The sequence below is a fragment of the Oncorhynchus clarkii genome, chromosome 33 (genome assembly GCF_045791955.1).
Source record: "Oncorhynchus clarkii lewisi isolate Uvic-CL-2024 chromosome 33, UVic_Ocla_1.0, whole genome shotgun sequence".
In the NCBI taxonomy this organism is placed as follows: domain Eukaryota; kingdom Metazoa; phylum Chordata; class Actinopteri; order Salmoniformes; family Salmonidae; genus Oncorhynchus; species Oncorhynchus clarkii.
This window is the reverse complement of record NC_092179.1, coordinates 9,790,564-9,817,577: the sequence shown is the minus strand read 5'-3', so window position 1 is coordinate 9,817,577 and position 27,014 is coordinate 9,790,564.

The following is a 27,014-nucleotide window of genomic DNA, read 5'->3' as shown; positions in this document are numbered from 1 at the left end:
AGAGTGAGACCTGAGACAGAGACAGAAAAAGGGTAGAGTGAAAGAGAGAGAGGGGAGCAGAACAGACTATGTGCAGACTATGAAATCCTTATCAGGAACACAGAGACCAATCCACCAATGGCAGCTCGGAGGGTTTCAAAGGCTACCCCCATCACCCCAGCCTCCCTTCATCCCTCCCGCTATCCCTCTCTCTTCTCCTCCGCCCCTGTCTGAATGTCAAACAGCTAATAAACGCAACAGGACTGGATGTGTGTCCACGAGGGCTAACTGCAAACGCTTGTTCCAAACGACCGACACACCCGCAATTTGTCTGGATTTAGCAGCCAATCCATCTGGCTACTACACATGCACTACATAACACCAGCCCTTCTCCAATCTCTGCTGTTTATTCTGCTAATGTTTTCTGTGGAGGGAATATTCACCACCCCTCTCTGACATTAGGCTAACATGTACAGTACCAGTCAAAAAGTTGGACACACCTACTCATTCCAGGGTTTTTCTTTGTTTTTACTATTTTCTACATTGTAGAATAATAGTCAAGACATCAAAACTATTAAATATCACATATGGAATCATGAAGTAACCAAAAAAGTGTTAAACAAATCAAAATATATTTCAGCACACTCTCAAATGTTGTTTTTTGCCATCATTGTAAGCCTGCCACACACACACTGTACAATACATTTACTAAACATAAGAATGAGTGTCTGTCACAACCCGGCTCGTGGGAAGTGACAAAGAGCTCTTATAGGACCAGGGCACAAATAATAATATAATAATAATCAATACTTTTGCTCTTTATTTAGCCATCTTACATATAAAACCTTATTTGTTCATCAAAAATGGTGAATAACTCACCACGGGTTAAATGAGAAGGGTGTACTTGAAATAATGCACATAACTGCAATGTTGGGTTGTATTGGAGAGAGTCTCAGTCTTAAATCATTTTCCACACACAGTCTGTGCCTGTATTTAGTTTTCATGCTAGCAAGGGCCGAGAATCCACTCTCACATAGGTACGTGGTTGCAAAGAGCATCAGTGTCTTAACAGTGTGATTTTCCAAGGCAAGAAACTCTGAGCGCAGCCCTATCCAGAAATCTGGCAGTGGCTTCTGATTAGATTCAATTTTCACAGAACCGCTTCTTGCAATTTCGATGAGGCTCTCTTGTTCAGTAAGTGGACTGGAAGCAGGGCATGAAAGGGATAACGAATCCAGTTGTTTGTGTCATCCGTTTCGGGAAAGTACCTGCGTAATTGTGCACCCAGCTCACTCAGATGTTTTGCTATATCACATTTGGGATTGTCTGTAAGCTTCAGTTCATTTGCATATAAAAAATCATACAATGATGGGAAGACCTGTGGGCTTTCCTTGTTAATGCAGACAGAGAAGAGCTCCAACTTCTTAATGATAGCCTCAATTTTGGCCCACACATTGAATATAGTTGTGGAGAGTCCCTGTAATCCTAGATTCAGTTCATTCAGGAGAGAAAAAACATCACCCAGATAGAGCAGTGTGAGTGTCACGTTGGTATCGGGAGACATGCGCAGGAATGTGTAATAGTTTTTTTTATTACACCCAAATTACGGCGTGCCGTGTAAAGGCACGGGGACGAAGACCAAAGAAACACTATTACAAAACATGTATGTTGTAAAAGCGTTACATGGTCGCTGCCCATATCATTGCACAATGCAGAAAATACACCGGAGTTCAGGGGCCTTGCTTTAACAAAATTAACCATTTCCATTGTAGTGTCCAAAATGCATTTCAAACTGTCAGGCATCCCCTTGGCAGCAAGAGCCTCTCGGTGGATGCTGCAATGTACCCAAGTGAAGTCGGGAGCAACTACTTGCACGAGCGTTACCACTCCACTATGTCTCCCTGTCATGGCTTTTGCACGATCAGTACAGATACCGACACATCTTGACCACCAAAGTCCATTTGATGTCACAAAGCTGTCCAGTACTTAAGAAAAATCCTCTCATGTTGTCCCAGTGGTTTGCAGAAGAGGGTGTCCTCCTTAATTGACCCCCCATGAACGTAACGGACATATACCAGGAGCGGTGCCAGGCCCGCTACGTCTGTCGACTCATCCAGCTGTAACACATATAATTCACTAGCTTGTATGCGACGCAGTAATTGTTTTAAAACATCTCCTGCCATGTCACTGATGCGTCGTGAAACAGTGTTGTTTGATGAAGACATTGTCTGTACAGTTTTTTGGGCCTTTCCCCCCAGCATTGTCCCAGCCATATCCGCAGCAGCAGGAAGAATTTAGTCCTCCACAATAGTATGGGGCTTGCCTGTCCTAGCCACTCGGTAGCTCACCAGAAAAGACACTTCCAACCCCTTCTTATTAATGCTATCTGTTGTCTTACTACTCGAAAGTTGTCTTTATTTTCGCTCAAAAAACTCCCGTGACTTATTTTTCAAATTGTCATGTTTAGTTTCTAAATGTCTGTGCAAGAGTGAAGGTTTCCCACAAAATAGTAACGGTTAATGTGATTGGATGTTAACTATTTAACTAGGCTACCTGTATTTGACATTGTGTTGTTATTTTGCTGAACGCTAGATGGTTTAATTTTATTTTTGGCAGTGAAACGAGGCTACTCAGGGGAGAGAAAAAAACTCATCCAAATGTACAGTGGGGCAAAAAAGTATTTAGTCAGCCACCAATTGTGCAAGTTCTCCCACTTAAAAAGATGAGGCCTGTAATTTTCATCATAGGTACACTTCAAATATGACAGACAAAATGAGAAAAAAAATTCCAGAAAATCACATTGTAAGATTTTTAATGAATTTATTTGCAAATTATGGTGGAAAATAAGTATTTGGTCAATAACAAAAGTTTATCTCAATACTTTGTTATATACCCTTTGTGTTACGGTTTTCTTTCTCCTCTTCCTCTGAAGAGGAGGTGTAGCAGGGATCGGACCAAAATGCAGCGTGGTTATTTCGATACATGTTTAATAAAAGATAAACATGAACAATACAAAAACAATAAACGTAACGCGAAAACCTAAACAGCCTGATCTGGTACAAACAAACACTGAGACAGGAACAATCACCCACGAAACACTCAAAGAATATGGCTGCCTAAATATGGTTCCCAATCAGAGACAACGATAAACACCTGCCTCTGATTGAGAACCACTCCAGGCAACCATAGACCTTTCTAGACAACCCCACTATACCATAATCCTAATACCTACAAAAACCCCAAGACAAAAAACACCACATAATAAACCCATGTCACACCCTGGCCTGACCAAAATAATAAAGAAAACACAAAATACTAAGACCAGGGCGTGACACCTTGTTGGCAATGACAGAGGTCAAACGTTTTCTGTAAATCTTCACAAGGTTTTCACACACGGTTGCTGATATTTTGGCTCATTCCTCCATGCAGATCTCCTCTAGAGCAGTGATGTTTTGGGGCTGTTGCGGGGCAACACGGACTTTCAACTCCCTCCAAAGATTTTCTATGGGGTTGAGATCTGGAGACTGGCTAGGCCACTCCAGGACCTTGATATGCTTCTAATGAAGCCACTCCTTCGTTGCCCGGGCGGTGTGTTTGGGATCATTGTCATGCTGAAAGACCCAGCCACGTTTCATCTTCAATGCCCTTGCTGATGGAAGGAGGTTTTCACTCAAAATCTCACGATACATGGCCCCATTCATTCTTTCCTTTACACGGATCAGTCGTCCTGGTCCCTTTGCAGAAAAACAGCCCCAAAGCATAATGTTTCCACCCCCATGCTTCACAGTAGGCATGGTGTTCTTTGTCCTCCAAACACGACGAGTTGAGTTTTTACCAAAAAGTTATATTTTGGTTTCATCTGACCATATGACATTCTCCCAATCTTCTTCTGGATCATCCAAATGCTCTCTAGCAAACTTCAGAAGGGCCTGGACATGTACTGGCTTAAGCAGGGGGACACGTCTGGCACTGCAGGATTTGAGTCCCTGGCGGCGTAGTGTGTTACTGATGGTAGACTTTGTTACTTTGGTCCCAGCTCTCTGCAGGTCATTCACTAGGTCCCCCCCGTGTGGTTCTGGAATTTTTGCTCACCGTTCTTATGATCATTTTGACCCCACGGGGTGAGATCTTGCGTGGAGCCCCAGATCGAGGGAGATTATCAGTGGTCTTGTATGTCTTCCATTTCCTAATAATTGCTCCCACAGTTGATTTCTTCAAACCAAGCTGCTTACCTATTGCAGATTCAGCCTTCCCAGCCTGGTGCAGGTCTACAATTTGTTTCTGGTGTCCTTTGACAGCTCTTTGGTCTTGGCCATAGTGGAGTTTGGAGTGTGACTGTTGAGGTTGTTGACAGGTGTCTTTTATACGGATAACAAGTTCAAACAGGTTCCATTAATACAGGTAACGAGTGGAGGACAGAGGAGCCTCTTAAAGAAGAAGTTACAGGTCTGTGAGAGCCAGAAATCTTGCCTGTTTGTAGGTGACCAAATACTTATTTTCCACCATAATTTGCAAATAAATTCATTAAAAATCCTACAATGTGATTTTCTGGATTTTTTTTCTCATTTTGTCTGTCATTGTTGAAGTGTACCTATGATGAAAATTACAGGCCTCTCTCATATTTTTAAGTGGGAGAACTTGCACAATTGGTGGCTGACTAAATACTTTTTTGCCCCACTGTATATCCCCGTTGGAAAATATAAATGCACTGTTTGAAAATGTGAAGAAAAAAATGTTAAAAAAAAAGATTTGCATTATTATTATCATTATTTTTATAATGTGAATCACATTTTTATTTGGCGTATCCCTGACAGCATCGTGCTGGGGATAATGTTTGTTAAAACTAATTAGAGAAGTACTAGACCAATCAATCAAATGTATTTATTTAGCCCTTTCTACATCAGCTGATGTCACAAAGTGCTGTACAGAAATCCATCCTAAAACCCCAAACAGCAAGCAAAGGCAGGAACCTAGGAAGAAACCTAGAGAGGAACCAGCCTCTGAGTGGTGGGCCAGTCCTCTTCTGGCTGTGTCAGGTGGAGATTATAACAGAACATGGCCAAGATGTTCAAACGTTCATAGATGACCAGCAGGATCAAATAATAATGGTTGGTTGTAGATGGTGTAACAGGTCAGCACCTCAGGAGTACATTTCAGTTAGCAAATAAAGACCTCAAAATAGACTCTTTGCAATGTCATTTGGGGCAAAATAATGATGGCATTTGTATGCTTGATAATCCTTCAAATATCACAGGCTCTTTGTTGTGTTATATCACCCATCAGTTCAGTCTTAAGAACCAGAGTACACTGAAAACTAAAACTGTTTTCTGGGAGAAACACCACAGCTACTGAGTGAAGACGTATTTAAGAAAGCTTGTGATTACATGTGAAATAATGCAGCCCTGGGCGTTGATGGAGCATGTGCAGGAGCAAGAGCAGGAGGACTGGGTGGATTGGTGTGTGTGTGTGTGTGTGTGTGTGTGTGTGTGTGTGTGTGCGTGCGTGCGTGCGTGTGTGTGTGTGTGTGTGTGTGTGTGTGTCTGTCGTGGGAGCTAGCTGGGCTGAGAGGCTCAGAGAGGTGGTGGCACACTTAGATCATTAATCAGGCTCGGCTGTGTGGCGGGGGCGGGCAGACAAATTCATGCAAATGCATACCCGTTTTGCAGGCAGGTTGAGCCAAAGACAAAGACAAAGCCAAACCCACATTTTAGCTACTGTACAGCTTTTGGGTTGTAGACCAATTCCCCAATACTCCAATACACACCAGTGCACCTCTACCCCAGGTTGTTGGAAATGTGTCATCAGTCTAGGCTGCTAGTCTGATGGACTGACGATAAATGGAACATGAAATTGGAACAGCAAGTTGGAGCTGATCATTGGGTAGAGAAAAGCATCGGATCCTTGATTTCCTGAACAAGATCTCATAGTTTCCCTTTGAAATTATGTGTGGTTACAGAGTTAATTCCACGTGGTTACAGGTTTAACGCAGAAACAAGTCAAAGGTTAAGACTTGGCAAACTGAAATGGTCCACCCACACGGACAGTGTGGTGAAGAAGGCTCATTCCAAGTATTTAAGGTTCAGGCTATGGTTTGGTAGTGCTGAACGATTAACCCTAATTTCAGTTATTTTGGGGGTTTTAAACTAATTGACGGACATAGGTTAAATTATCTGAATTCCATAATGTTTTTTCTGTTAGCTCAATGAGCAGTTTCTCTAGAGACAAAATATAAATGCAACATGTAAGGTGTTCGTCCCATGTTTCATGAGCAGAAATAAAAGATCCTAGAGATTGATTTTATTTTATAAATTAATGACGGCCTAGGAACACTGGGTTAACTGCCTGTTCAGGGGCAGAATGACAGATTTGTACCTTGTCAGCTTGGGGATTTGAACTTGCAACCTTTCAGTTACTAGTCCAACACTCTAACCACTAGGCTACCCTGCCGCCCCAGATGTTCCATACGCACAAAAATCTTCTTTCTCTCAAACAATTGTGCACACATTTGTTTAGATCCCTGTTAGTGAGCATTTCTCCTTTGCCAAAATAATCCATCCAATGGACAGGTGCGGCATATCAAGAAGCTGATTAAACAAATGTGTCATTACACAGGTGCACTTTTGCTAGGAACAATAAAAGGCCACTAAAATGTGCAGTTTTGTCACACAACACAATGCTACAGATGTCTCAGGTTTTGACTGAGCAGGAAATTGACATGCAGACTGCAGGAATGTCCACCAGAGCTGTTGCCAGAGAATGTAATGGTCATTTCTCTACCGTAAGCTGCCTCCAACGACGTTTTAAAGAATTTGGCTGTACGTCCAACCGGCCTCACAACCTCAGACTTACACATCCGGCTTCTTCATCTTTGTCTGAGACCAGCAACCCAGACAGTTGATGAAAGTGAGGAGTAGTTCTGTCTGTTATAAAGCCCTTTTGTGGGGAAAAACATATTCTGATTGGCTGGGCCTGGCTCAGAGAGAATGTGTGATTGAGAGGGATAGAAAGCAGTTGCTTCACAAGGTATCTCTATATGAAAATACAGGATCTAAGTGATTGATAGTTGGTTTTCAGCAGTTATAAAAGTATGCCTTATTTACTTTGAAGAACTACTAAAATAGTGATGTTTGTCAGACAGCACAGGCTAATAAAGTAATACATTTTTTAAAAATTGAATCAAATCCAATTGTATTGGTCACATACACATGTTTAGCAGATGTTATTGCGGGTGTAGCGATATGCTTGCGTTTCTAGCTCTGACAGTGCAGTAATATCTAACAAGTAATATCGAACAATTTCACAATATATACCCAATACACACAAATCTAAGTAAAGGAATTATGAATTAAAAATATATAAATATAAGGACGAGCAATGTCAGAGCGGCACAGACTAAGTAGAATAGAATAGAATAAAGTATATACATATGAAATGAGTAATACGAGATATATAAACATTATTAAAGTGACTAGTGTTCCATTTATTAAAGTGGCCAGTGATTTCAAGTCTATGTATATAGGGAGCAGCCTCTAATGTGCTAGTGATGGCTGGAGGGCAGGTAGTTTGCCCCCAGTGATGCGTTGGGCGGACGGCACCACCCTCTGGAAAGCCCTGTGGTTGCGGGCTGTACAGTTGCCATACCAGGTGGTAATACAGCCTGACAGGATGCTCTCAATTGTGCATCTGTAAAAGTTTGTGAGGGTTTTAGGTGCCAAGCCAAATTTCTTCAGCCTCCTGAGGTTGAAGAGGCGCCTTGCGCCTTCTTCACCACACTGTCCGTGTGGGTGGACCATTTCAGTTTGCCAGTGATGTGTACGCCGAGGAAGTTGAAGCTTTCTACCTCCTCCACTGTGGTCCCATCGATGTGGATTGGGGGGTGCTACCTCTGCCGTTTCCTGAAGTCCACGATCATCTCCTTTGTTTCGTTGATGTTGAGTGAGAGGTTATTTTCCTGACACCACACTCGCAGAGCCCTAATCTCCTCCCTGTAGGCTCTCGTCATTGTTGGTAATCAAGCCTACTACTGTTGTGTCGTCTGCAAACTTGATTATTGAGTTAGAGGCGTGCTTGGCAACGCCGTCATAGGTGAACAGGGATTAGAGGAGGGGGCTGAGCACACAGCCTTGTGGGCCCCAGTGTTGAGGATCAGCGAAGTGGAGGTGTTGTTTCCTATCTTCACCATCTGGGGGCAGCCGTCAGGAAGTCCAGGACCCATTTGCACAGTGCGGGGTTCAGACCCAGGGCCTCAAGCTTAATGATGCGATTGGAGGGTACTATGGTGTTAAATGTTGAGCTATAGTCAATGAACAGCATTCTTACATGGGTACATGGGTATTCCTCTTTTCCAGATGGGATAGGGCAGTGTGCAGTGTGATGGCGATTGCATCGTCTGTGGATCTATGGGGTCAGTAAGCAAATTGAAGTGGGTCTAGGGTGTCGGGTAAGGTAGAGCTGATATGATCCTTGACTAGTCTCTTAATTAAAGCACTTCATGATGACAGAAGTGAGTGCTTCGGGGTGATAGTCATTTAGTTCAGTTACCTTTGCTTTCTTGGGTACAGGAACAATGGTTGTCATCTTGAAGCATGTGGGAACAGCAGACTGGGATAGGGAGAGATTGAATTTGTCAGTAACCACACCAGCCAGCTGGTCTGCACATGCTCTGTGGACACACAACAACTGAAATATACACAACAACTGAAATATTTTGTTAAAGTAGAATAATTAATGATGGTTAATAAGTGATAAGCAGAAATGAGCACTCACTACCATCATGGGACTTGTATTAATTGTTTTATTCTGTGTTGTTACAGCCCTCAACCCACATAATGCATAGTGTTTTTAATGTCCCAAAACCGCAATTATTTTTTGATAATGGAACCCAAACCGAACCGACCTCGAAAAGCACTAATCGCTCAGCACTATGGTTTGGGGAAGGCATAAACAAAATAATTAAAAACAACGCACTGTTTCCATCAACTATCATCAATTATTCTAACGGCTTGCTAGAGCATTGTGAGCTGCATTGGTGCAGTGGTCTAAGAAGTGTGCTACTGCTCCAAGCATTATGAGTTTGCGCCCAGTGCTGGGCAATTGTTTTCCTTTTTTTTGTGAGCGCAGAGGAAGGCATATGTCGACTTTCTGGGGACCTTTTCAAAAGTCTACTTCTAGTGACCAGGCTGGATTTCCTTTTTGACTGTAAGAGAAATAGGTGCAGTTCTATCGAGCAAGAGCATCTTGTGTTTGAATATCATCTCCAAACATGGGTCGTTGTTGGTCTTGTCAAACATCAGAAAGTCAACACCGTCCATTGCCGTGTTACTGGCGTGCCATTCCTTCCGGGACATCATCTTTCTGTCGAGCAAATGGACTGTTAACGAGGGTGTCATTCCTCCCTTACCTTGGAAGGAAGGAGGGTTGAAGAATTGAAGGATTGTTCAGGCCTACTCAAGCAGGCATTTCAGGGAGTGAACTCTCTCATGTTTTCTTAATTTCAAGGTTGAGTCCAACAGTACATTATTTACTTTTTCTACATTTTGGTACATTACAGCCCTATTATAAAATGTATTAAATGAATGTTTTTCCTCAACAATTTACACACAATACCTCATAATAACAAAGCAAAAAAAGGTCTTTCTACATTTTTGAAAATGTAAAAAATGATTTTAACTAAAATACTTTATTTACAATTGAAGTCAGAAGTTTACATACACTTAGGTTGGAGTCATTAAAACTAGTTTTTCAACCACTCCACAAATGTCTTGTTAACAAACTAGATTTGGCAAGTCGATTAGGACATCTACTTTGTGTATGACACAAGTAATTTTTCCAACAATTGTGTACAGACAGATTATTTCACTTATAATTCACTGAATCACAATTCCAGTGGGTCAGAAGTTTACATACACTTGGTGACAAGTTGACTCTGCCTTTAAACAGCGTGGAAAATTCCAGAAAATGATTTCATGGCTATAGAAGCTTCTGACAGGATAATTGACATCATTACAGTCAATTGGAGGTGTACCTGTGGATGTCTTTCAAGGCCTACCTTCAAACTACTATGGTGTCTCTTTGCTTGACATCATGGACATCATGGACATCATGGACATCATGGGAAAATCAAAAGAAATCAGCCAAGACCTCAGAAAAAAAACTGTAGACCTCCACAAGTCTGTTTCATCCTTGGGAGCAATTTCCAAACGACTGAAGGTACCACGTTCGTCTGTACAAACAATAGTATGCAAGTATAAACACCATAAACACCATCATACTGCTCAGGAAGGAGATGCTTTCTGTCTCCTAGAGATGAACGTACTTTGGTGCAAAAAGTGCAAATCAATCCCAGAACAACAGCAAAGGACCTTGTAAAGATGATGGAGGAAACAGGTTCAAAAGTAACTATATCCACAGTAAAACGAGTCCTATTTCGACATAACCTGAAAAGCCGCTCAGCAAGGAAGAAGCCACTGCTCCAAAACCGCCATAAAAAAGCCAGACTACAGTTTGCAACTGCACATGGGGACAAAGATTGTACTGGAGAAATGTCCTCTGATCTGATGAAACAAAAATATAACTGTCTGGCCATAATGACCATTGTTATGGTTGGAGGAAAAAGGGGGAGGCTTGCAAGCCAAAGAACATCATCCCAACTGTGAAACACGAGAGTGGCAGCATCATGTTGTGAGGGTGCGTTGCTGCAGGAGAGACTGGTGGCAAATGGGTCTCCCAAATGGACAATGACCCCAAGCATATGTAACAGTATAGCTTTCATTCTTCTCCTCGCCCCTATCTGGGCTCAAACCAGGGACCCTCTGCACACATCAACAACTGAAACCCAGGAAGCATCGTTACAAATCGCGTCACAAAAGCCACGGCCCTTGCAGAGCAAGGGGAACAACTACTTCAAGGTCACAGAGCGAGTGAAGTCACAGATTGAAACTCTATTAGCGCACACCACCGCTAACTAGCTAGCCATTTCACATCAGTTACACATACTTCCAAAGTTGTGGAAAATGGCTTAAGGACAACAAAGTCAAGGTATTGGAGTGGCCATCACAAAGCCCTGATCTCAATCTTATTGAACATTTTGGGGCAGAACTGAAAAAGAGTTTACCAAAAAAGGATGCCTACAAACCTGACTCAGTTACACCCGCTCTGTCAGGAGGATGGGACCAAAATTCACCCAATTTATTGTGGAAGCTTGTGGAAGGCTACCCGAAACATTTGACCCAAGTTAAACCATTTAACTTCTTAAGGTACAGGGGGCAGCATTTTCACTTTTGGATAAATAGCATGCCCAATTTCAACTTCCTGCTACTCTACTATTAATAGTAGATTTGGATAGAAAACACTCTGAAGTTTCTAAAACGGTTTGAATCATGTCTGTGAGTATAACATAACTTATGTAGCAGGCAAAACCCAGAGGACTAACTGTTCAGAATTATTTTTTTTGAGGTCTCTGTCTGTTCAGTGATATCTCATTGGGAAACGATATTTCTTAGGAACTTGTTTTCAGTTCCTAACGCTTCCACTGGATGTCACCAGTCTTTGGAATTTGGTTGAGGTTATTCCTTTGTGCAATGAAGAAGTACGTCCATCTAGGAACTGCGTAACACTGTTGAGAGTTGTGCAAGACTTGAAAAGTAGCTTGGTTTGTTGTCTTCCTGTATTGAACACAGATAGACCTGTCTTCAATTTGATTGACTATATACGCTTAAAAATACCTAAAGTTGTATTACAAAAGTAGTTTGAAATGTTTTGGCAAAGTTTACAGGCAACTTTTGAAATATTTTGTAGTGACGTTGCACAATTTGGAAGCTGTTTTTTTCTGGATCAAACGTGCCAAATAAATGGACATTTTGGATATACAGTGGGGCAAAAAAAGTATTTAGTCAGCCACCAATTGTGCAAGTTCTCCCACTTAAAAAGATGAGAGAGGCCTGTAATTTTCATCATAGGTACACTTCAACTATGACAGACAAAATTAGAAAAAAAAATCCAGAAAATCACATTGTAGGATTTTTAATTTATTTATTTGCAAATTATGGAGGAAAATAAGTATTTGGTCAATAACAAAAGTTTATCTCAATACTTTGTTTTATACCCTTTGTTGGCAATGACAGAGGTCAAATGTTTTCTGTAAGTTTTCACAAGGTTTTCACACACTGTTGCTGGTATTTTGGCCCATTCCTCCATGTAGATCTCCTCTAGAGCAGTGATGTTTTGGGGCTGTTGCTGGGCAACACAGACTTTCAACTCCCTCCAAAGATATTCTATGGGGTTGAGATCTGGAGACTGGCTATGCCACTCCAGGACCTTGAAATGCTTCTTACGAAGCCACTCCTTCGTTGCCCGGGCGGTGTGTTTGGGATCATTGTCATGCTGAAAGACCCAGCCACGTTTCATCTTCAATGCCCTTGCTGATGGAAGGAGGTTTTCACTCAAAATCTCACAATACATGGCCCCATTCATTCTTTCCTTTCCACGGATCAGTCGTCCTGGTCCCTTTGCAGAAAAACAGCCCCAAAGCATGATGTTTCCACCCCCATGCTTCACAGTAGGTATGGTGTTTTTTGGATGCAACTCAGTATTCTTTGTCCTCCAAACACGACGAGTTGAGTTTTTACCAAAAAGTTATATTTTAGTTTCATCTGACCATGTGACATTCTCCCAATCTTCTTCTGGATCATCCAAATCCTCTCTAGCAAACTTCAGACGGGCCTGGACATGTACTGGCTTAAGCAGGGGGACACGTCTGGCACTGCAGGATTTGAGTCCCTGGTGGTGTAGTGTGTTACTGATGGTAGGCTTTGTTACTTTGGTCCCAGCTCTCTGCAGGTCATGCACTAGGTCCCCCCGTGTGGTTCTGGGATTTTTGCTCACCGTTCTTGTGATCATTTTGACCCCGACGGGGTGAGATCTTGCGTGGAGCCCCAGATCGAGGGAGATTATCAGTGGTCTTGTATGTCTTCCATTTCCTAATAATTGCTCCCACAGTTGATTTCTTCAAACCAAGCTGCTTACCTATTGCAGATTCAGTCTTCCCAGCCTGGTGCAGGTCTACAATTGTGTTTTTAGTATCCTTTGACAGCTCTTTGGTCTTGGCCATAGTGGAGTTTGGAGTGTGACTGTTTGAGGTTGTGGGCAGGTGTCTTTTATACTGATAACAAGTTCATACAGGTGCCATTAATACAGGTAACGAGTGGAGGACCGAGGAGCCTCTTAAAGAAGAAGTTACAGGTCTGTGAGAGCCAGAAATCGTGCTTGTTTGTAGGTGACCAAATACTTATTTTCCACCATAATTTGCAAATAAATTCATTAAAAATCATACAATGTGATTTTCTGATTTTTTTTCCTCATTTTTCTGTCATAGTTGAAGTGTACCTATGATGAAAATTACAGGCCTCTCTCATCTTTTTAAGTGGGAGAACTTGCACAATTGGTGGCTGACTAAATACTTTTTTGCCCCACTGTATACGGACTGAATTAATCGAACAAAAGGACCAATTGTGATGTTTATGGGACATATTGGAGGGCCAACAAAAGAAGCTCGTCAAAGGTAAGGCATGTGTTATATTTTATTTCAACGTTTTGTGTAGCGCCTGCAGGGTTGAAATATGCTACTCTTTTTGTTTACTGTTGTGCTATCATCAGATAATAGCTTCTTAAGCTTTCGCCGAAAAGCCTTTTTAAAATCTGACATTTGTTCCTCAGTTCCTCTGTGGAGAAGGGAGAACCTTCCAGAAGGACAACCTACAGCACTCAACCAATCAGGTGTAACGGCTTTCTTCTATCTCTTCCTCGGACGAGGAGGTGTAACAAGGATCGGACCAAAATGCAGCGTGGTTTGTTCGATACATCTTTAATGAAGACAAAAACACGAACTATACAAAAACAATAAACATACCGTGAAAACCGAAACAGCCTATCTTGTGCAAACGAACACAGTGACATGAACAATCACCCACCAAACACTCAAAGAATATGGCTGACTAAATATGGCTCCCAATCAGAGACAACGATAATCACCTGCCTCTGATTGAGAACCAATTCAGACAGCCATAGACTTTGCTAGAGAACCCCACTAAACCACAAACCCAATACCTAACAAAACCCCAGGACAAAACACACCACATACAAAAACCCATGCCACACCCTGGCCTGACCAAATAAATGAAGATAAACACAAAATACCTCGACCAGGGCGTGACATCAGGCCTTAATAGTAGAGTGGCCAGACGGAACCACTCCTCAGTAAAAGGCACATGACAGCCCGCCTGGAGTTTGCCAAAAGGCCTGTAAAGACTCTTAGACCATGAAAAACAAGATTCTCTGGTCTGATGAAACCAAGATTGCACTATTTGGCTTGAATGCCAATCATCACGTCTGGAGGAAAGCTGGCACCATCCCTACTGTGAAGCATGGTGGTGGCAGCATCATGCTGTGGGGATGTTTTTCAGTGGCAGGGACTGGGAGACCAGTCAGGATCGAGGGAAAGATGAACGGAGCAAAGTACAGAGTGATCCTTGATGAAAACCTGCTCCAGAGCGCTCAGGACCTCAGACTGGGGCGAAGGTTGACCTTCCAACAGGACAATGACCCGAAGCACACAGCCAAGATAATGCAGGAGTGGTTTCGGGACAAGTCTCTGAATATCCTTGAGTGGCCCAGCCGTAGCCCGGACTTGAACCCGATCGAAGATCTCTGGAGAGACCTGAAAATAGCTGGATGCAGCGACGCTCCCCATACAACCTGATGGAGCTTGAGAGGATCTGCAGAGAAGAATGGGAGAAGCTCCCCAAATTTAGGTGTGCGAAGCTTGTAGCGTCACACCCAAGAAGACTCAAAGCTGTAATCGCTGCCACAGGTGCTTCAACAATGTACTGAGTAAAGGGTCTGAATACTTATGGAAATGTGATATTTCAGTTTTTTATTTGTAATAAATTAGCATTTTTTTGTAATTAAGGGGTATTGTGTGTAGATTTATGAGGAAAACAACTATTTAATAATTTTTTAATAATGCTTCAACGTAACAAAATGTGGGAAAAGTCCAGGGGTCTGAATAGATTCCGAATGCACTGTACGTCCTACACCTACCTCTTGTGTGTGCGTGTGTGTTTCAGGGGCTCAGCCCTCCAGGTCAAGCCCAAAACATGTAACTTGGGCCTTGACTTGGGCCAAAGCCAGGTTTTTCCCCTTGGGACAAGAGGTCAAACGAAGGCTAAACAGCTGTTGTTGGCTCATCGTAATGCTCTCTTGATGTTGAACTATTTATTTGAAGGGGAAATCTGCAGTTTCTACATCAATTTGTTATAAGTCAATGATATGCACTCATTGATTATTGAAGAATATAACTTAAACGCCTAATGAGCCTAGTTCATCTGTCGTACCCCATCAATATTCTAATCTTGAATCAAATCTATGAAAATAATAATACTGTAAAAAATATATATATTTATATTTATTTTTTCAAACTGTTTGTAATTTCAAAGCAGTGAGATATCATTGCTCAGAGCCCACTGTTTTCTCTCATTGAAGCTGTGAATTTTTTTTTAATCCTCAATTGTTTCGCATTTTTTTTGTCCTAAATAGAAGGGAAATGTAGTAAACATCAGCGGTTGTAGATTACAAGCAAAATGAATGGCACAGCTCTGGAAATCTATGCAAGCCTTGTGTATGAAATCATGTTTTTATAGATTAAGCCAGAGTTTAACAAACAGATAAAGCCAAGTCGCTGTTTTATTTCATTTTCATTCATGAATTGTATTCCAAACATATCCCCCAGGCAAAGGACGGCGTTGCCATGCAAATCAAGGCCTTAGAGAAGAAAATCAATTAGAGAGAGGGAAAATAATAGTGTTCAGTTGGTTGCATGGCTTTAAATTAGAAGCCAAAGAGAACTCTCCTCCACTCTGCTCATGAAGTGGTTAGGATTATGTTATTAAATCCCGGCGATTGCTTTGCTCCCATGTCCCCATCTGACATCTGACACACTTCACCATCAAAGAGAACCTTCGCATATTTTATTTTTGGCTCTCCCATAAGAACTTATTAGGCTGCCGAGCATTGCTATGGTGTTTGTTGTGTGTGTGGTCATTTGCTGTGTAGCGAATAGGCCTAATGGATTTCAAAAAGTGAAGCCAGAGTGGGATTTCAACTAATGGAAATATATGCCATTTATTCGGTTTGGTATTCACACGGAGATGAGCATCGCCTCAAATACAGTTCAAGGCTGCCTGGCGTTCTTGTAAACACATGCACTCAATTGGGCTCACAACAATGGCCTGGCCTGAACTGATGGAATCCTGGTATGACATCAAAACAATAAAACACAGGCTAATAAAGCAAGATAGTCCTGTATTCCCTGCGTCAATTAAGTTGAAAATACAACTTTAAACATAATAATTATCAGAAAAGAATCCATGATGGTTTAGAAAAAAACGCCATTTGGTTTGATTAGCTTCTCTCTCCCATTATGTAAACCTCTTCAGTGGGACCAGTCAGTCCGGAATGGACGGTGACATCATCACAGCATGTAGAGACAGAGAGCTGAGTCATACTCCTCTATGTCCACTGTCCATTTGACAATAAGACGGATGCCACTCATCCCTCAACCTCCTCTTTCGTTCCTCGCCCCACCTCCCTCCACTCAATATCTAATCAGAGCTCGGGCCTCTTGTTAGTACCATTCAGAATGCCATTTGTCAAACACATCACCCAAGGTTTTGCTGCAGTAGAAGCTGTTCAGAATGAGCAATCCCAACAAAGAACTCGATGTACAAAAAATACAACATGTACTGTATGTAGGGTGTACCGCAATGAATTGATTGGTTCTGTCTGACACTGAGGATATGATGATCCTTTGTGTTTCCATCATTTTTAGTCTTTCTTTTACAGTACACGTGAACTTGGAAACTGTGAAGCTGGTTGAAGTCACAAATAAAAAGCCCAAGTGCAGCTCCTGCAGAAGTTGAAGCAACGGAAAAACTACGCAAAGGGAAAGACAGAATGAAGAATAGATAAAAGATAACGAAGGAACATCTTGAATGTTAAAAACGGGCAAAAGAAAAAACAAAGGCCTTCAACAACAGGAATACAAAACTACGATCCAATTTCTATCCTCGCCTTCTCCAATCCCCGACTATAATCTGCTATACTGATGGAGTCCCAGTTATGTGTGTGTCACTAAACCCTGTTTTGTTTTCTGTGACACGATCTATTGGGACTCACAAACACTGCAGTGTGCCCTCTGATGAAGACAAAGCTTTCAATTCTCCGATCTCCCAAGTTCTCCAAACCATCACGTCCTACTGCCTTATTGATTACCTCGCTTTGTTTTGGTGTTATTGTTTTTTGATCCCCCCCCCCCCCCCTTCGTCCCTGAAAGTCCTTGTTGCTAAGGCCAATAGAACACTGACAGAATTCAAATGAGCACATCACAGCTGTTCTTCCTGGCTTGTAAAGGTATCTTTGAAGTATACTAAGCCATTGACAAGTTGAGGACACCCAATGAACCATGATACTAGAGAGCATCATTCCATCAAATGTATTCTCACTCAAATAACAAAGATAAAAACCTTGTTATAATCAAAGCTCCAAATGGATTACGAATACTGAATTCTTTGCCTACCTGTGCTTGACTAAACTCAGCCTATATCTGCCATTTTCAGGTTATAACCAAAGGAACTCCTAATCCCAAGTCATGTCTCCACTCCAGCAGCCTATACCTCTGAGCCAATCATTCATCCAGGTGGACACTTTGATCCTTGTTGATCTTTTTCCAGTGCATTAGCTGCTCCGGGTCATTGGGAGAAAGAGGGGACGTAAGCTTAAAAAATAACTCCCAGCTTTGACACAGCAGTGCTTTTCCAGCACTCTGTAATTACCAGCAGTGCAATCAGCGGCATCGTTAATTTCCCACCACTGACAACTGCTGACGGCTCATTTGCAGGAAATGCACTGCTACAACTTCATAAGTAAATGGTACTGACATCTGTGCATATTCCTCACCTCACAGCTCACACTAGATCCCCTACAAATTCATGTCGGTGGCCTATGTTGTCGCTGCGACACATCTTTATGTGCAGAGAAACATTGACGCAATGTCTGCTCATGCAATGCTCTGTGGAAATAACAGAGAATCGTTTTGCTAAGGAGCGAAAAGAGAAGGAAAGGACGTGAGAACCATGGCTTTTGGACAAAGGCCACAATGCAATGCTCATCTCTTTTTCTCCCAATTCATCTTTTGCAAACTAGATATTATTGTAAAGTAATCATAACCCATTCATCGTGTGTGGAGAGGGAGAGAATGGGGGATTCCTGCAATGTCATCGATTAAGCAGCAAACCAAACCGAAGCAGTCCTGAGCACAGACATCCCTGCAAAGTAATTGAGGTGAGTGAGCCAGCGGAATTGGCCCAGATAAAATGGTCGCCTAATAGGTTGTTTATTGCGTGATCAGACATTATGCATGGGAGAGGGCGGGAGGGAGAGAGAGAGGGGGGGGGGGGTCCTGCTCGAGCTCCACCAACCGCCATGGCAGAACAATTACTAAAATAGAGCGAGTAGAGACCAGAGACCTCCATCTCTAAAAGTGGGGACCATAGAGCATTGGTTAAAAAGGAACGTGATTTGCAGAGATATGGTGGGGCGAGAAACAAGAAATTCTCACTGCCACAGACACAATATTGTGCAGGTAAGGCTCTCCTCGTCCATGTATTCTTCGACATTCTTCATCTTCGATTTGGCTCACATGCAAAACAAACCGTGAAGCTTAAGGCTATGTGCCATAAAACAAAGTTAACTTCCCACAAACACAGGTGGGAAAAAGGAGACAACGATAGACAGCTGTCCCTGATTGAGAACCATACCGGCCAAAACATAGAAATAGAAAATCATAGAAACACAAAACATAGAATACCCACCCCAACTCACGCCCTGACCAAACCAAAATAGAGACATAAAAAGGATCCCTAAGGTCAGGGCGAGACACATATTTAATCATTGTGTATGGCATTATTTTCTTTATAAATCAGTTATATTGGGTTGTTATGCATGGTATCGTTTTCTATATAAAACAATTCATTTTCTTTAGATCCACAGCCAAGGGCATTCAGTATGAGTCACGTTTGATAATCATCATATTCTTATTACCATATGCAGTGAACTTTAAAAGGGGTCAGCACAGGCACACGCGTTCCACAAGTGAGAGACAAGTAAAACTGGGTCACCATGGAAACAGAAATACCACAGAGATGGTGCCCTTTCTCTACACTTTACCAAACCATTTAACGCAGAAAAATCAACGATGGCAATCATTTTCCTAATTCAAATTTGACTTGGATACAATGTATGTCTGCAAACACAAATAATGTTTGAATTACAGGCAAATCATTAAAGTGAGGATTTAAGCCAGATTAATTTCGTCCACCTGTTTACACAAGAAGCTCGTTGAGTTACTGGAGATAATCTTCCGTAATTATCTTGTGCCATGTAATCAAACTGTCCGCTACACTATTAGCATGTTAGCATGCTAACTTTCATGTTAACTGAAAGAGAGTAGCAATCTCTCTGTTGGTATTTATTTCATTCATGGAAAGCGGACTAAACGGAAGGCAAGAGTGAGGCTAGATGGAGATGGAAGTGTCCATGCATTTATTGTATCTTAGGGAGAGGATTCTGAGCCAGTCCAGTGGAATGGTGAATATTATCTGACCCATCACACTTGTGGAGCACTATCTATCTCCAGCCGCATCTGTCTCTTTGTGCATCTGCTCTCTCTCTCAGAAATCCCATTCCCCCTCGCAGCTCCCACTCTCCCCTAGCAGGGACACTGTAGCCATTAACCCACAGAGTGAAGACTGTCCCCCACCTCCAACTCCCTCAAGCCCCATTCCCCATAAATGACTGAAAAGCAGCAGTAAGGAATCTCAAACGGGCTCTGATAGTTTAACAACACTATCCATTATGCCATGCAGTATATCATGCTATGCTAATCATTTGTTAATTCATATTTACAAAAATCTGAAATAGCTACAATCTGTCAGTGATATTATTGGGCATCCATTGTTTGTCCATTCATGTATTTACTTTTTAGAAGAAGAAAGTACAACTGTTCCAAACATAACAAAATATCGCATTTGAGAATAATCATGATAATCCAGCCATAAAGCCATTCTGACATTAGATTACATTTCAAGATGAGGAGGAGGGCCTGCTGTCTGTCTGACTGAGAGAAAAAAAGTTCCCATGGAGACAGATAGATGCAGATGCAACTCATGGTTGTTGTCACTCATCATGCCATGGCATTTAGGCTATGACAGAAAACATGACCAGTTATCAATCCCACACGCACACGCACGCTCGCACGCACGCACACACGCACACACACACACTTGTATATATATATATATATACATATATATATATATATATATATATATATATATATATATATATATATATATATATACATATATATATATATATATATATATACATCACCGTTCAAAAGTTTGGGGTCACTTAGAAATGTCCTTGTTTTTGTCCATTAAAATAACATCAAATTGATCCGAAATACAGTGTAGACATTGTTAATGTTGTAAATGACTATTGTAGCTGGAAACGGCAGATTTTTTATGGAATATCTACATAGGCGTACAGAGGCCCATTATCAGTAACCATCACTCCTGTGTTCCAATGGCACATTGTGTTAGCTAATCCAAGTTTATCTTTTTGAAAGGATCGATAGAAAACACTTTTGGAAATATGACAGCACAGCTGAAAACTGTTGTTCTGATTAAAGAAGCAATAAAAGTGGCCTTATTTAGACTAGTTGAGTATCTGGAGCGTCAGCATTTGTGGGTTCGATTAAAGGCTAAAAATGGCCAGAAACAAAGAACTTTCTTCTGAAACTCGTCAGTCTATTCTTGTTCTGAGAAATTAAGGCTATTGCATGCGCGAAATTGCCAAGAAGCTGAAGATCTCGTACAACGCTGTGTACTACTCCCTTCACAGAACAGTGCAAGCTGGCTCTAACCAGAATAGAAAGAGGAGTGGGAGGCCCCGGTGCACAACTGAGCAAGAGGACAAGTATATTAGAGTGTCTAGTTTAAGAAACAGAAGCCTCACAAGTCCTTAACTGGCAGCTTCATTAAATAGTACCCACAAAACACCAGTCTCAACGTCAACAGTGAAGAGGTGACTCCGGGATGCTGGCCTTCTAGGCAGAGTTGCAAAGAAAAACTCATATCTCAGACTGGCCAATAAAATGAAAAGATTAAGATGGGCAAAAGAACACAGGCACTGGACAGAGGAAGATTGGAAAAAAGTGTTATGGACAGACAAATCTAAGTTTGAGGTGTTCGGATCACAAGGAAGAGCATTCGTGAGATGCAGAAAAACTGAAAATATGCTGGAGGAGTGCTTGACGTCAGCTTTCAAGCATGGTGGAGGCAATGTATTGGTCTGGGGGTGCTTTGCTGGTGGTAAAGTGGAACATTTGTTCAGGGTAAAAGGGATCTTGAAGAAGGAAGGCTATCATCTATTTTGCAACGCCATGCAATAAATACCCTGTGGATGTTGCTTATTTGGAGCCTATTTCCTCCTACAACAGGACAATGACCCAAAACACAGCTCCAAACTATGCAAGAACTATTTAGGAAAGAAACAGTCAGCTGGTATTCTGTCTATAATGGAGTGGTCAGCACAGTCACCGTATCTCAACCCTATTGAGCTGTTGTGGGAGCAGCTTGACCGTATGGTACGTAAGAAGTGCCCATCAAGCCAATCCAATTTGTGGGAGGAAGCGTGGGTGAAATCTCTTCAGATTACCTCAATAAATTGACAAATTGATATATATATATTCATACATGTATATACAGTACCAGTCAGAAGTTTGGGCACACCTACTCATCCAAGGGTTTGTCTTTATTTTGACTATTTTCTACATTGTAGAATAACAGTGACGACATCAACACGATGAAATAACACAAATGGAATCACGTAGTAACCAAAACAGTTTTAAACAAATCAAAATATATTTTAGATTTTAGATTTTTCAAAGTAGCCACCCTTTGCCTTGATGACAGTTTTGCACACTCTTGGCTTTCTCTCAACCAGCTTCATGAGGAAAGCTTTTCCAACCGTCTTGAAGGAGTTCCCACATATGCTGAGCACGTGTTGGCTGCTTTTCCTTCACTATGCTGTCCACCTCATCCCAAACAATCTCAATTGGCTTGAGGTCAGGTGATTGTGGAGGCCAGGTCATCTGATGCAGCACTCCATCACTCTCCTTTTTGGTCAACAAACTCTTACACAACCTGGAGGTGTGTTGGGTCATTGTCCTGTTGAAAAAGAAATGATAGTCCCACTAAGCACAAACCAGATGGGATGGCATATCGCTGCAGAATGCTTTGGTAGCCATGCTGGTTAAGTGTGCCTTGAATTCTAAATAAATCACAGACAGTGTCACCAGCAAAGCACCACCACACCATCACACCTCCTCTTCCGTTCACCTACTCCTCGTCTCACAAAGACAAGGTGGTTGGAACCAGAAATCACACATTTGGACTCATCAGACCAAAGGATATATTTCCAGCGGTCTAATGTCCATTGCTCATGTTTCTTGGCCCAAGCAAGTTTCTTCTTCTAACTGGTGTCCTTTAGTAGTGGTTTCTTTGCAGCAATTCGACCATGAAGGCCTTCGGCTATGGAACCCTGACCTGTTCACCGGACGTGCTACCTGTCCCAGACCTGCTGTTTTCAACTTTCTCGAGACAGCAGGAGCGGTAGAGATACTCAGAATGATCAGCTATGAAAATTCAACTGACATTTACTCCTGAGGTGCTGACCTGTTGCACCCTTTACAACCATTGTGATTGTTATCATTTGACCCTGCTGGTCATCTATGACCATTTGAACATCTTGGCCATGTTCTGTTATAATCTCCACCCGGCCACCCCTCATAACCTGGTTAATCTCTACGTTTCTTCCTGGTTTTTGGCCTTTCTAGGGAGTTTTTCCTAGCCACCGTGCTTCTACACCTGCATTGCTTGCTGTTTGGGGTTTTAGGCTGGGTTTCTGTCAGCCTAAACATCAGCTGATGTGAGATGGGCTTTATAAATACATTTGATTGATTGATTGACTTGAACTCTGTGAAGCATTTATTTGGGCTGCAATTTCTGAGGCTGGTAACTCTAATGAACTTATCTTCTGCAGCAGAGGTAACTCTGGGTCTTCCTTTCCTGTGGCGGTCCTCATAACAGCCAGTTTCATCATAGCGCTTGATGGTTTTTGCGACTGCACTTGAAGAAACTTTTCAAAGTTCTGGGAATTTTCCGGAATGATTGACCTTCATGCATTAAAGTAATGATGGACTGTCATTTATTTAGCTTATTTGAGTTGTTCTTGCCATAATATCGATTTGTGTCACACCCTGATCTGTTTCCCCTGTCGTTATGCTTGTCTCAAGCCCCTCCAGGTGTCGCCCATCTTCCCCATTATCCCCAGTCCATTTATACCTGTGTTCTCTGTTTGCCTGTTGTCAGTTCGTTTTGTTCGTAACGCCTACCAGCGTTTTTCCCCTTGCTGCTGTCTTATTCTAGTTTTCCCGGTTTTGACCATTCTGCCCAACTCACGCCCTGACCATACTAAAACAAAGACAAAACAAAGGCACTAAGGTCAGAACGTGACACATACACCTTAGCCAAATACATTTAAACTCAGTATTTCACAATTCCTGACTGTCTTAGGTCAGTTTATGTTAAGAATGTGAAATGTCAGAATAATAGTAGAGAGTATTATTTATTTCATATTTTATTTATTTGATCACATTCCAGTGGGTCAGAAGTTTACATACACTCAATTAGTACTTGGTAGCATTGCCTTTAAATAGTTTAACTTGGGTCAAACGTTTCAGGTGGCCTTCCACAAGCTTCCCACAATAAGTTGGGTGAATTTTGGCCCATTCCTCCTGACAGAGCTGGTGTAACTGAGTCAGGTTTGTAGGCCTCCTTGCTCGCAAACACTTTTTCAGTTCTGCCCACAAATTTTCTAAAGGATTGAGGTCAGGGCTTTGTGATGGCCACTCCAATACCTTGAATTTGTTGTCCTTAAGCCATTTTGCCACAACTTTGTAAGTGAGCTTGGGGTCATTGTCCATTTGGAAGACCCATTTGTGACCAAGCTTTAACTTCCTGACTGATGTCTTGAGATGTTGCTTCAATATATCCACATAATTTTCCAACCTCATGATGCCATCTATTTTGTGAAGTGCACCAGTCCCTCCTGCAGCAAAGCACCCCCACAACATGATGCTGCCACTCCCGTGATTCACGGTTGGGATGGTGTTCTTCAGCTTACAAGCCTTCCCCTTTTTCCTCTAAACATAACGATGGTCACACAGTTGGATTTTTGTCAGATTTTTAATCAGACCAGAGGACATTTCTCCAAAAAGTACGATCTTTGTCCCCATGTGTAGTTGCAAACCGTAGTCTGGCATTTTTATGGTGATTTTTGAGCAGTGGTTTCTTCCTTGCTGAGCGGCCTTTCAGGTTATGTCGATATAGGACTCGTTTTACTGTGGATATAGATACTTTTGTACCTGTTTCCTCCAGTATCTTCACAAGGTCCTTTGCAGTTGTTCAGGGATTGATTTGCACTTTTTGCACCAAAGTACATTCATCTCTAAGAGACAGAACGTGTCTCCTTCCTGAGCGGTATGATGGCTGCATGGTCCCATGGTGTTTATACTTGTTTACTATTGTTTGTACAGATGAACGTGGTACCTTCAGGTGTTTTGAAATTGCGCCTAAAGATGAACCAGACTTGTGGAGGTCTACAATTTTTTTTTATAAGGTTTTGGCTGATTTCTTTTGATTTTCCCATGATGTCAAATAAAGAGGCACTGAGTTTGAAGGTAGGCCTTGAAATACATCCACAGGTACACCTCCAATTGACTCAAATTATGTCAATTAGCCTATCAGAAGCTTCTTAAGCCATGACATTATTTTCTGGAATTTTCCAAGCTTTTTAAAGGCACAGTCAACTTAGTGAATGTAAACTTCTGACCCACACAAATTACTTGTGTCATGCACAAAGTAGATGTCCTAACCGACTTGTCAAAACTATAGTTTGTTAACAAGAAATTTGTAGAGTGGTTGAAAAACGTGTTTTAATGACTCCAACCTAAGTGTACTTCCGACTTCAACTGTATACATATATTCACACACACACAGACACACTCACAGATATACTCACAGACACCCACAAGGACACGCATACACAGTAGTCTACTGAAGAAACACTCTCCCTACAGCTCCTAAAGCCGACTTAAAAACATCACAGACACTTCTTAACTCACATCGCTGGCTTTTAGAACATGTCCTTCAATAAAAGTACAGCGTTGTGCAAATGGAAACAGTTTGTTTCACTTTTACAGTCCTAAATGCAGGGCTCTCTGTGCCTCTAGGTTTCTAGCGTGTAACTTATCTTTGTTCGAAGAAAAAATACATATCATCCAGAATATGACCAAAAACAAGAAATTGGATTGAAAAAAAAAGGATATATCAATTCCATTAAGAGTTGACACTTACTCCACAAACTTGGGAACTGAACCACTTTTCATAGTAACCCGGAGAATAGGAAACCAATGAAAAAATGTTGGTTGTTGTTTGACAATTTTATATTGTTATTAAACGAACTGATTACCCTTGGAGTGCTATCCAACTGTCAATGATTGCTAGGAGTATGGTTTATTGGTGAGCAGTGAGCAACCTCACAGGCAGCATAAACAGACAGTGTGCGACTAGATAATTAGTACGTCTCAGTCTATTTCAGAGGTTTGTGATGCATGGTTTCAGATCCACCGTCCGTGCACGATTGAAAGTCTTACATCCCTTACATCAGTGGCCAGGCATGGTGCAATTCAGAAGGACCGTAGGACCAGTTGCCCTTATTTTATACCAAGCCAATGATTCAGGCCCTGTTAAGTATTTAACATCTAGAACATTAGAACAAAAGCCACAGGACAATCCATTCGTCATGTCTGCCCACACAGGAATTCATTAAGGCCCTTCTAAAGGCCCACTACAAAAGCACCAATCACTTTTAAGAGTCCTTTTCTACCTTTTTTCTAAGAAACCAATTTCGGTGTATAATGAATCTTCAGAAAATATGTTTTTTATGCGATTTAGTGAAGGTGGATGACTCTGTCGCCACATTTGGAGAAGATAATTGGAGAGTGATGACGCTCACTAGAACCCTGGGGTTCTAAAATTAGACTTGTATTTTTAATCTCTGAACCACAGTTAAAAACAGATAACCTTAGCCTGCCTATTTCCTACAAAATCTCAGTGGTTTGGGCGGTGTCGGATTCTATGACTAAATAAGCATTCCAATCACAGCCATGGAGCCCATTGACACACACACATGCATGCACGTACGACTACGCAAGTACTTAAATCTGTGCAGACAAGACGACCATGAAGGATTCCTGCACTGTCTGGAGCTTTATCAGTTCCCGGGGGACAAGTGCCCATCTGAAGGCCGTCTAAGAGCTGGTCAGCTGGGACAGGAAAGACAGGACTAGGGGCCTGACACAATTACCACAAGCCAGGACCGCCTCAGATCACACACCACTCACTCCAGCCTTCAGCCTCCAGCCTCCCAGGGCCTCAGTGGGGCTGGTAATTGATCAGCACCGGGGATGAGCGAATATATAGAAATTAGAATGTTTGTCTAACGGGTCAGGGCAGTACCATTAATCTCTCTGGGAGTGTGTTCTGCATTGTAATGTCCTCATCAGTACGCTATACCAGGCTCACCATTCCACATGGGGTTATTAATTCTGCAGTCCCTGTGTGCTGCTGGTATGTGGGTGCGTTTCTGTTAACTATCCTTGTGTGTACCAGAAGTCCTCACAAGGATAGTAAAACATGGAAAATGTGGACAACTGGGGACATTTTGCCTGTCCCCACAAGGAAGGGTTAGGGTTAGGGTTACAATTAGGGTTAGAATTAGGGTTAGGGGTTACTGTT